Genomic DNA, 12,023 nt, shown 5'->3' with positions numbered 1-12,023 from the left:
ATTTGCCGATAAGTAGCCTAATCAAGTATAAATGCAATTAATATTTCACTGTGGCTCCCACAAGTATTTATATTGATGTCATGAAAATGTACATTTCATTAGTCAGCTCTCAAGTGTTCCAATACATCCTGATAGAAGAAAAGCATTATAGATGCTTGCCTTGCCATTGACACAAGCATCTCAAGAATGAATTAATAAATCTAAAAAAAACCTTTTCCATGCCACTTCATGTTAGCTTGTTTGATTTTTGATGGAATATAATATGACACATGCATTTCAAAGTTTTTTGAAGACGTATTGGAACAAATCATATGAACATATTGCAGCACTTTAAACATGTAGGCAGGCTGCCATTTTGCCTGAACCCAAATATAAACAATACCTCCAAATCAGACAGGAAATCCTGGCATTCAAAAGCTTTTAAATGAAAAGCATGATGATTATTTAAACAATCAATATATTACCCTAAAGCTTTTAAGGCAATTTAAAACTCAGCTGGAAATTGATTGATTTTCCTTCTGCTCACAAATGTACTTTGCAGAAACAGTTACCAAAAAAAAATCAAAATTCATCCCGTGTGGATTATACTGAGCAACAATTATCTGTGGAATCATCTGTGCATCTTAGATATCATACAGCAAAATTGATGGGTTGGTGAAAGTTCAAAGAAAATAAATCACAATTTTATGACTTGAGATCTAAATTGTGAGAATTGCTTTGATAGAATAAAAGATTAGGGCATCATGACCCAGTCTTCAAAATGTTGGTAGGTGTATAGAATGCTGGCAATGTTTTTTGAGCCCTTGCACTACTTCCAGAATGTATTTTCCCTCCAGAATTCATTTCCATTATCATTCATATAGTTTACTTTAATAATCTTATGTAGCACTTTATAAAACAACTTGGGTGAAAACTGCACAAAATCTCCCGTTCTTTCTTCTTAATTGCATCAACTTCAATTTATTCACTTTGAAGGATCCTCTTTTGCAAAGAAAATGTAATTGTTATCTGAAATCACGACATGTTCACTCACCTCTGTGAGTCCTCAAGGACAATTTCATAAAAAACGATTTAGCAACTAGAATTGCAGAATATTCCAGATGAGGCATACACTATAAATATACTAAAATAACCTCTAAATCTAAACTGTTTCCTTCTCAAAATACAAGGGTGTATTTTATTCTTTCATTTTTACTACAATCCTTTTATATGTATTTAAATTGTGTGAATATTATATATCACTGTTCCATTTGAAATATGCTCTGCCTTCTGCTCCCTTGCTTTCCTTTATGATACAGTCTCTTGAATGATATTCTATCCTAAATGACTTGAGTTTTCATTTTAGATTAACAGTTCTCTTTGTTTTTGACTAGTGCCCTCTCACTCACCAACAATAAAAATTACCATCCTCCTAAAATTCAAGTTTTTAAAAATTATATATTCATTGGATTTATTTTCTTTGAACTTTCACCGACCCATCAATTTTGCTGTATGATATTTAAGATTGCACAGAGGATTCCAATTATAAAAAAATTATATAATTGACCAAATTTATTATTATTTTTGCCTTAGTATATGTAAGACTAATGAAGAACAACAAATCTCATCCCAACATTTAAATAGTAACATCATGTGACTTCTCTCCATAATTAATGCATGTTTTAAATAAATCTTCAGACACATAAACATTAAAATTGAAGTAATATATAGTAATATGGCTACAACTTCTAATGACTGGATATGTCGAAATTTCTGCCCTAACTCATTGCCCCTGACTCTGATCCATTGGCAAGTGCCTTGAAAACAGATCAGAACCCCAAATAACTTGCAGATATTTTTGAGCTTTTAAGTACAACATTTGCCTTTTAAAAGAAAGACAAATAAACCAAAAGATTTCTGAGGATACGATTTCAGTGGCTGTCTAAAATCCCTGTGTAGATTACACTGAATCCCAAGAATATCAAAGGAGCTTCAGACAGCAATACTTCAAAGGTTCAAATGCTATAAATTGAACAGTAATCCATGGATTGTGGCCCAGACTATGGGCATGGTGTGTGTTGAATGAAAGGTGGTTCCGGGTGTAAGGTTTGTACTTTTACCCTTCCAGGAATATGAAGAGAAGTACTCTGTGTGCTAGTACAGTTGCTTGTAGTTCAGATTTCACTGTCATATAGTGCACTGTGAAAAGGGATAGTTGAGAAATTCCACTAGGCGCCATTGCTTGTGTAGGTAAAAATAAATGACGCCTCTCTTTCTGCTGAAAACAATCAGTGAAGCCATTATTGAAGGAAACTGGACAAACTCCTTTTCTGCAGAACCAAGAATCTCTTGCTCAATTGCCAAAGTGGGCGATATTGGAATCACCATGATATTTCACAATCCATTTCTTTCAGAGACGCCAAAGACTGATGTGTTTTTTTCAATACTTTGGCTTTTTAGACTTATCTATATATATATGTGTTGTATTTCATTGTCCTTTCTCATGATTTCATAGCTAATAAACTCACTCTTTCTTTAACTGAGAAAGTCGACTAATTTAGCTCTTTATAAATGTATATTGTATATTACACATATATATCAGGTGGGAAAGATATGCATATGGGATCATTCAAAGGGAAGGGATCATTTTAAATTAACCTTGTTGTCACCCAACCTAGAAGGAGCTGAATGAATAAGGAAAGCCAATTCATTTGTCTCCACCAGGATTACAAAAAAATGGGGACCAGTCATAACATAAGCTCCTTTTTACATCTGGCTGCCACCCATGAAGCAGATATGGTATGAGGAAACCATGTCAGAAGATTAACATCCACATAAATGCTGCCTTTGGTTCCTTCTGCCAAAGCTAAGAATTAAACACAGCCTGGGAAAATAATTTAAATACCCGCTTCTCAATTTCTTTTTTAGGAACTTAAAGCTACGTACTTTTTCCTGACATCTGTTCCAGTTCAGTTGTTTCTCTGAGATCTCAGTCTGAGAGATGTTTGGCTAATTCTCTCCATTTACCTCCTCTTGACTGACTGAAGACAAGTGTGCTTTTTAAAAATGTAAAAGGCTGAATGCTACTTATTTTTGGCTAAGACTGAGCTGCATTGAGTTTTTTGGAGGGATTTCTATTGAGAGGCTTAATGAGCTCTCTCTCCATATCTTACTAAACTTACTTTGTTAATTAACTACCATGCCCTTATGGGATTCCTCAAATCCAACACTGGTCCCATCTTACCATGCATCTTTTCAAGAACAACTCACCACTCAGTGGACATCCCAGAATTCACTGGTATCTCCTGCACCCATACCAACTTGAAAAGCCCATTGCTCTGCTGGACAAGAACTGGCAGTCTGGACGTGACCTGCGCTGTTCCTGTCATCAGCCCTGGACAGGAACAAATTGGTGCTCTGCTTTGTGCTCAGGGTCCTGCCAGACAGGGTGATACAGAAGCAGGAATTTCTCTTCTCCGAGTTTCAGCAGGTTACCATGACTTCAGATTATGTCGGCATGGTCCAACGTTGCTCTGTCTGCAGGAATGCACAGTAATGTAGGAAGATGTAGGTCAATGATCTTCTCCAATCCATCAGCATGAGGGCCATCACATTCTCTGTGATATCTCACAGTCTCTCTGTCTCTGCCTCTGTACCCATCTCACACCAAAATTCATGCTCTACCACTCTCAATAATGTATACACAATTTTTCCTCACTCATTGTCATCCCAACCCCTGACACCATTAATCCTGAATGCCCTCTGCACTGCTTACTCACTTGTTTGAGGCATTCTCCACTCATATCGAAAGTATCAGTCACTTTCATCTCCCTTAACACCTGCATTCTAGGAGGAAAACAGACTGCAGTAAGGCAGAAAGACACTGAAGAAGTGATGGATTGACTGTTATTCAGCTCCTTACCCTTTGTGGGGAAAGGTTTCTGACTCTGATCACCCCGAATGGCTGACTGACCATTTCCAAGCTTGTGGACCGCTAATGGAGGCTGTCCTTGACTTACTGCGCCGCTACCCTGTATCCAAAGACTTTCCCCCGAATTTGACTGAAACCTGCTGCCAACCATGACAAGCTTCCATCTTGTGTGCCTGCACTAAATGTCACGGCAAGACAGAAGCTCAGTGAGATCGGCATCTCTTGCTGAGTGGTAAAGTGCAAAAAAGGCAAGCTAAGGCAATGCAATGCAGAGATGCTTGAAGCATCCAAATGACTTTGACAGTGAGTGAAGAGATGCAGTCTGCTCCAGTCCATGAGCATGGTGTGTACCCCTGAGAGCACTTTGTCCTTGCTGCAGCATTACAATGATTGTAATGAGGTCCAAATTGAAGTGCAGAAGCTTCCTGTTGGTGAGTCCTGTAGGCATATGCCATGTGTGTTCTTAGAGGTTGGCATATATCAGAAAGCCAATGTTGTTGGCTGTGGATGCATGTGGCTACTGCCCAGGAAGCATGCACTAGAAAATGAAATGATAGCACAGTGGCATTATAGCTGGAATATTAATCCAGAGACCGAGGTAATGTTCTAGGGACCCAGGTTTGAATCCTGCCATGACAGATAAAAGTAAAACTCTGGAATTATTGATGATTATTGGGAAAACCCACCTGGTTTACTAACATGCTTTCGGGAAGGAAACAGCTGTCGTTACCTGGTCTGGCCTATGTGTGATTTCAGACCCACAGCAATGTGGTTGACTCTTAACTGCTCTCTGGGCAATTAGGGATGGGCAATAAATGCCACCCTAGCCAGCAATGACTTAATTCTATGAATGAATTGAAAAGAAAATATTGGTGCGCGATGTCCAAGATGGAGGTCACCCCGAGCAACTATTGTGCTAAATTCGCTAGGTACCCATTGTCACGTCTTCTCAATGTTATGCTTGTTTGATGATCTCGATAAGGTACATAAGTGAACATTAATAAGGTGAGTTGGACCATCAACAAAGTGATAAACAAATTTTAATTAGTATCAACTGGCAATTCACCAACACCTCATGAGAAACTCACTTGTGAAAAGTATAAACATTGAAGAATTAGGCTCCTGCTGTTCAGATGGGTCTCAGTTGACATTTCCTTCAATTCTGTTGCAATTCTCACCATAGCCCATGTCAGTCAGACCATGTAAAATTCTGCTCACAGTGTTTAACTCCCAAATCATGTATCTGATAAGAACAAACTATTGAAATTATTTATTTTAAGTTTAATCAGAAAGATAAATGTATATTCCTGAACACCAAAAATATATTTGCCAATGCACCCACTGAGACAATCAAACAGACAAACACACCCAAGGAATGGCATGCTGGTTCAGTGGTTAGCATTGTTGCCTCATAGCACCAAGGACCTGGGTTTAATTCCACCGTTGGGTGACTATCTGTGTGGAGTTTGCACATCCTCCCCATGTCTGTGTGGGTTTCCTCCGGGTGCTCTGACTTGCTCCCACAGTCCAAAGATGTGCAGTCTAGGTGGATTGGCCATGCTATATTGCCCGTACTGTCCAGGGATGCATAGACCAGGTAGGTTGTAGGGGGATGAGTCTGGGTGGGATGCTCTGAGGGTCAGTAAGGACTTGTTGGGCCAAAAGGCCTGTTTCCACACTGCAGAGATTCTATGAAAAGATTGTCTTTGTAAGACGAGTTGACATTCTTTTTGGTTTTAAAAGACAAAAAATTGACTGCTGTACTTGCTATCCAAAGATTAAATTTTTTGCAGACCTTTAATACCTTTGTGGTCCACTGAAGAAACTGAGGTTAATGAAGTTGGGTTTGCATCTATTTCTTACTTGGTATACCAGGTTTCTCCTGCTTTCACTCTTCTTGAGGCGCAGCTGCAACCCTATTGCAGAAATTTGGTTTGGTTCTTCAATTGGAAAGGTTAAAAGATAGCCAGAATCTCTGATAGCAAGTTGATCTGAGACAGGACCCTGTTACTTCCTCTCTCCAGTGCTCCAAAATGTTCCCTCTTAAATGTTCCTTCGCAGAAAATCAGAGCTCAATTTTATGACTGTCAATTGTGGGGAGATCTATGAACAGTTTCCCTCTGTGACCTTTAGCAAGTTAGTGCATGCAATTTTCTGCTGTTCACTTCAATATTATGCACCAAGCCTCTACAGAGCTCCTCCGAGCTCTCTTCTGCTCACTAGCAGAGGATGTGTTCGCCATGACTGGAATCTTCCAGGTTTCCCAATGGCACCACATTTAAAGCCCAGCTGCGCGCCAGGTCAAATGCTGCCAGCCAAGAATGCCCTTTACAGTAGGCACACGAGGGAAAATGGAAACAAAAGCTTCCGAGCACACTGAGGTGACATGGATGACATTTAATTGGAAGTAAAAGATTGCATTCATAAATACATTGGCACTCGTCTAATCAACTGCATTGTAATGGCAGCTATAAGAATAAAGTGGGAGGGGCCAATTGTCCTTAGCACCACTCCTCTGCACAAATACCTGATGTAGCAAATATCGTGTCATAGTTGATTGTGAGAACTTTGTGCTGTAAAGCCAACAAACAATTTTCAAATTTAACTTCTACTAAGCAATGAACAAACAAAAAACTATTTGCTTCTGGGAATAAATGGGAACTCATTGTCTTTTAAGCAACAGTAAATCTACAATCATTAAACAACAATCTATGAGCATCCACAGCCTCAATGTAACTCTGAAAGGTAGGAACAAAATTGATTCCAGTATTGCAAGAACTGATGCCCCATCTGCAGTTCCTGATCATTGCCAAGCAACACAGCATTGAGATTGTTTATGTCACGAATTGGCTTCTTCCTATGTGTCTATTAAGTGATAGATCCCATTGCCCCAATGGATGTTGCAAAGTTAGGACTGCTCAAGACACTGTCTTGACATTGACTCTTTCAGTAGCCTTAGACTTTCAGATGGTCATGCAGGGCTGTTGGACAGGCTTTTCTATCCGCATTAAAGGAGGAGATGCTGTGAGAAATGAATGTCTAGCACGTCAAAATCCAATTTGGAACAAATCTTTCAGAATTACTTAAATCTGACTAACAAAACAAGTATAAAAATATAATTCTGTTAAGGTGAGTAACTTTGCAACGTGATGGTAAGTCAAAATGTGAATAGTGCAGCAGAGTTTTCAATAATTCAGCTTGAATTCACCTGCAGCCCAGTCAATAGAACCACTACAGTGTTCAGTGTACATTACAATTAAAAATATTAAACTCACAGTAAAGGAGTAGGTAGTAAAGAAATTAGATAGGATAAAAATAGATAAGCAGCAGGTGCTAAAATGGTTGTCAGCCTTCAAAATGGAAGAGTCACTCAGCCTGGACAAAGTGCATTCTAAATTGCCAAGGAAAGAGCATGAAAATTGCTGAGGTGGTGCCCACAATCTTCCACTCCTCCATAGATATAGAAATGTTGCCAGAGGAGTGGCAATTGTCTATGTTTCAGTCTTAGAGTCATAGAGATGTACAGCACAGAAACAGGCCTGTTGGTCTAACTCATGATGTTGACCAGACATTCCACACCAATCTAGTTCAATTTGTCAGTGTATAGCCCACATCCCTTTAAACTCACTCTATTCATATACCTATCTGGATGCCTTTTAAATATTGTAATTGTACCAGCCTCCACCACCTCCTATGGTAGTTCATTCCATACAAGCACCACCCTCTGTGTGAAAATGTTGCTCCTTAGATCCCTTTTAAGTCTTTTCCCTCTCACCTTAAACCCATGCCCTGTAGTTTTTTTTACTCCCCTACCCTGGGGTAAACACCTTAACTATTCACCCAGTCCATGACCATCATGATTTATAAGATCACCTCTCAGCCTCCGATACTCCAGGGAACATAGCCCCAGCCTATTCAGCCTCTCCTTTTAGTTTAAATCCTGTGACCCTGGCAACATTCTTGTAAATCTTTTCTGAACCCTTTCAAGTTTCACAACACCCTTCCCATAGCAGGGAGACCAGAATTGAATGCAGTAGTCCAGAAATGGCCTAACCATCGTCCTTTGCAGCTACAACATGACCTCCCAACTCCCATACTTGATGGTACTGAGTAATAAAGGCAAGCATACTAAACACTTTCTTCACTATCCTGTCTACCTGTGACTCTGCTTTCAAGGAAATATGAACCTGCACTCCATTCTCGTTCAAAAGGAATGAGAGAGATGAGTTGGCAAACATGTCTAGTGATCAGTGATACAGCAATTTTCAGAGGCATTAATCACAGATAAAATTAATTGACACTTTAGAAGATGTGCATTAATTAATGTGAGCCAACACTGATTTGTTAAAAGCAAATCATATTTGAATGATTTGGTTTACTTCTTTGATGTAATTACTATGAATGTTGATGAGAGACATGTACTTGATGTGACTTTCAAAAGATTTTATTCCAAAATGCAATTAATACATTTGTTAACCATAGGGCTAAAAGGATAATGATTGCTTGGAAATAAAATTGGCTAAAGGAGAGAAAGCAGAGACAAGTCTTGAAAAGTTGTTTTTCAGCCTGGATTGAAGCATTAAATATTGTCTTTTAGGGTTCGTGTCGGGGCACTATTCCATTTGATATGTTTTATATAAGATCTGGACTTTAGCATATGAGGACATAATTCCAAAGTTCAGAAATGAAATAAACAGTGAGGGAGACAGTAATAGACTTCAGCCGTCATATGACAGGCGAGACAAAATGGACAGGCATGTGGCAGATGAAATTTAACATGAGATGATACATTTTAGCAGGAAGAATGCAAAAGGGTAATACTCTAATAATAGACCTGAGTTGTATAATTTTAAAGAGGGTCCAGGAGCAACGATCCAAGGGATATAAATATTCAAGCTTTTGAGATGATAGAAAAAGTTCAGAAGATTAAAGTTCTCAAACTAAGGTAATTGTGATCCTTTGCTTTGCAGGTGGAGGCACAGAGTACAAAAGCAACAGGTCATTTTAACATTCATAGAACACCGGTTAGGGACCACTTGGAGCACTGTGCTGAGTACCATGCAATATACTTTAAGTAAGATGCCAAAACATTGGAGTTTGCTAGAATGGCTTGAGGAATGAAAGACTTCAGGGGGGTGACTGAAGAAACTAGGGATGTTCTCATTGGAGCAGCAAAGTTTAAGGGAGGGATTGGATATTCTGTTTAAAGCAGAGAAGTTAAAGAGAAATTTGATAGAGGTATTCAGAAAAGGAGAAACTTTGCAAGAAAGTACATGAATATAAGGTATTTGGCAAAAGAGCCAAAGATATACTGAAGGAAAGAAGGATTATGCAGCAAATTGTTATGACCTGTAATGAGTTGCCTGAAATTATGGCGGAAGCAGATTTAATGCTACTTCCTTTCAAAACTGGAATTGTAAATGTTTGCAGGGCTATGGGCAAAGTTCAGGGATGTATAACTAATTAAAAAAACTCTTTCAAGAAGCTTGTATGAGTATGATGGGCTGAATAACTTTCCTCTGTTCTACATATTTGATGATTTGTTAAATCATCATATATGTAGTGTGGTGCTGCTGGTCATTTTTCCTGTTACATTTTTCTTGACAACTACCAAGAAGTCAATATGAGCTTGCTGAAAGAATGACAGGCACTAACATTTATCCCAAGCAACTTAATTTGTTCAGTTACTGAATGATTGTAACGCTTAAGTTCATGTGATGTTCAAATACGTGCTGTAACGCAGTGTAGATTATTCTCAGTTCAATGGGTTTTTTGAGATATTTTCAGTATTACTTGAAATTAATGAGCTTTAATGAGTTATTTCCTCATGCACACTGCTCCCTTAATCAAGGAAGTAACAGTGGGTATTAAACTTCCAGGGTTTCAGAGGGATCACTAATCTGATGTAAGGCTTATTGGATTCAGATGGGTTGTTATTTGAACGTGAGGTTTACCATGATGCATCTGTCACAGTCTGTGCATTATGTACTTATTTGGATTTTATTTATTTTCTTGTGCAAATGACCTATGAAACACTAGTATACCGTCAAATTATGAGACAGAGTAATGCAACATCTGGTACACAGCTTGGAATACATTCTTAGTACGGTACATGACATGTGGGTGATATTGTCAATAGTTTCGGGCTTCTAAACTGGTCAATGTAGGGCCTTGATCTGTTGTCCTCAGCACAAGATACCGTCTTGGTAAAGGAGTTGAAGCATAGTCCTGGAATGGCTTTTTGTTAATGCTGTGCTTGTCAATTAAATTGTATGCTGGCATTTATTAGAGTGTGGAAGTTAAATTAACCCCTCTTGTTACAGAGATCAGATGCATAGAAGAAATCATTGCTGAAGATTCTGAATTCTATTTTAAAGATACATATAATTTTGTGGTTTGCTTACTGCTAGAAACGGATTGTATTTGAAGAGAACGTTTGAAAGAGTGAGAGACTTCCGGGACATTTTGTCAAGACTTCATCAGTACTCCAGTAACATTTTATTTTTCGGGAGATTCTGTGAGGACTTATCTAAACTGAAGAAATTTGATTCTACTAAACCAAATTGGAGATCATAGTGGAGTCATAAAAAGAATAAGAATGTTAAATCGTGAGGCTTGAAAGAGTCCCCTTGAGTTGCAGGAGGAATGGGAGGAGGAGGTGAGGTTAGGTACAGTAACATCTGCTGCTGAAGGTATGTTCTCAACCCCACTCTCATCAAACACCACTCTGCTCTCCTCTTCCCCCACCTCCAGCCCATTACTCCATAGACATCCTCTGAACCTCCTCCACACTTCGAAGCATATGGGTTCCTGTGTGTTATCTCCCTCAGGTGCTGAGCTATCTTCAAACATTTTGTGGATCAGCTAGTGCATGCCATACCTAAAGTGGAATGGGGTGTCTGGTAAACCACTCAAGAAAATTGTTTTAACCTCAAGTTTAATTGTTAAACCTGCAGGTGGTGTTCTTGCATGCCCAGGCAAGTTTAAATAATGGGGGGTAATGATAATTAGCTCCAAAACCAGACTTTCAAATAAACCATCCTATTTCCACAGGATTCACACAGTAGACTTGTTTCCACGCATCCACCAATTTTTTTTTAGCATCCCCAGAATGACTCATATCCACAGAAGCATGGGATTAGCATGACATGCACTACTCTTTTTTTTGCTTGTGTGATACAGCCTTTCACTTATTGCTGTTCTTCCTCTGTTGTTGTGTATTTTCCATAACCAAAACCTGATTTTCCACTGGGCACATCTACTATTTGTCTCGTTTTTTAGAAAAATTGGTAATGGGACACAGGGGCCGGTATTTATTTCCTCTGGGCAATCAGGAATCAACCTCATTGCTGTGGATCTCGAGTCAGGTACAGGTAAAGATGGCAGAGTGCTTTCCCTAAAGGACATTAGTGATTTTATTTTATGGTAATCAACAGTGGCAAAGCAGTCACTGTGAAGGGTAGCTCATATTCTAGCTTTTCCTTCATATTTAATTCAATTTCACCATCTACCTAGCAAGATTTGAACCTAACCACCACCACTCAAGCCCCCTCTTTGAACTAGTTCAATGTCATTGCCACTATAACACTACCTGCCCAATGTAGCATTTGTCATTTCAAACTTAAAATTTTATTTTCAAACTATGTTCTGTGTGCCTATCTTGATGGGGTCTCTTTCAGTTTCAGATTGATTGTATTTAGCATTTGTCTTTTTTTCTGCAAGTGAATAAATAACTTGCTTCGTGAAATTTCTAATTCAGCTTTTCCTGATTTGTGAGTATCATATACAGATGAATGAACAGTTTGCCATTAATGCAATGAAACAAAACTTCTGAGTATCATTAAAGTGCAAACAATATCTTTACTCTAGGTCTATACTCCTTAGCTGGATTACTCCTGCTAAAGTTATTTTAAAATTATTCCATTAAATCTTGTAATATGTGAGCTATTAAATTACAATCTGCTAAAAAGACGGAATTGGAGCACTTAAAACTCTTTATGGAACCGATGTTTACTTGGTTTAAAGGGTTTAATCAAAAGCAAACAATTATATAAAGTGTCAACTGATAATATATCATCTTTATGTAATATGAATTATGCTGTGAATACATTGC

At 38.5% G+C, this 12,023-nt stretch overlaps 1 protein-coding gene across 2 annotated transcripts in view; it reads right to left on the bottom strand.

Moving 5' to 3' along the window:
* htr4 (5-hydroxytryptamine receptor 4) overlaps positions 1 to 12,023 on the bottom strand; it is a 170,362-nt gene that overhangs the window by 17,255 nt on the left and 141,084 nt on the right. The gene's annotated exons all lie outside the window — the stretch shown is intronic.

This window comes from Stegostoma tigrinum, chromosome 13, assembly GCF_030684315.1.
Source record: "Stegostoma tigrinum isolate sSteTig4 chromosome 13, sSteTig4.hap1, whole genome shotgun sequence".
Classification (NCBI taxonomy): Eukaryota; Metazoa; Chordata; class Chondrichthyes; order Orectolobiformes; family Stegostomatidae; genus Stegostoma; species Stegostoma tigrinum.
The sequence above is the reverse complement of the archived record's forward strand: the minus strand, read 5'-3'. Positions and strand labels throughout refer to the sequence as shown.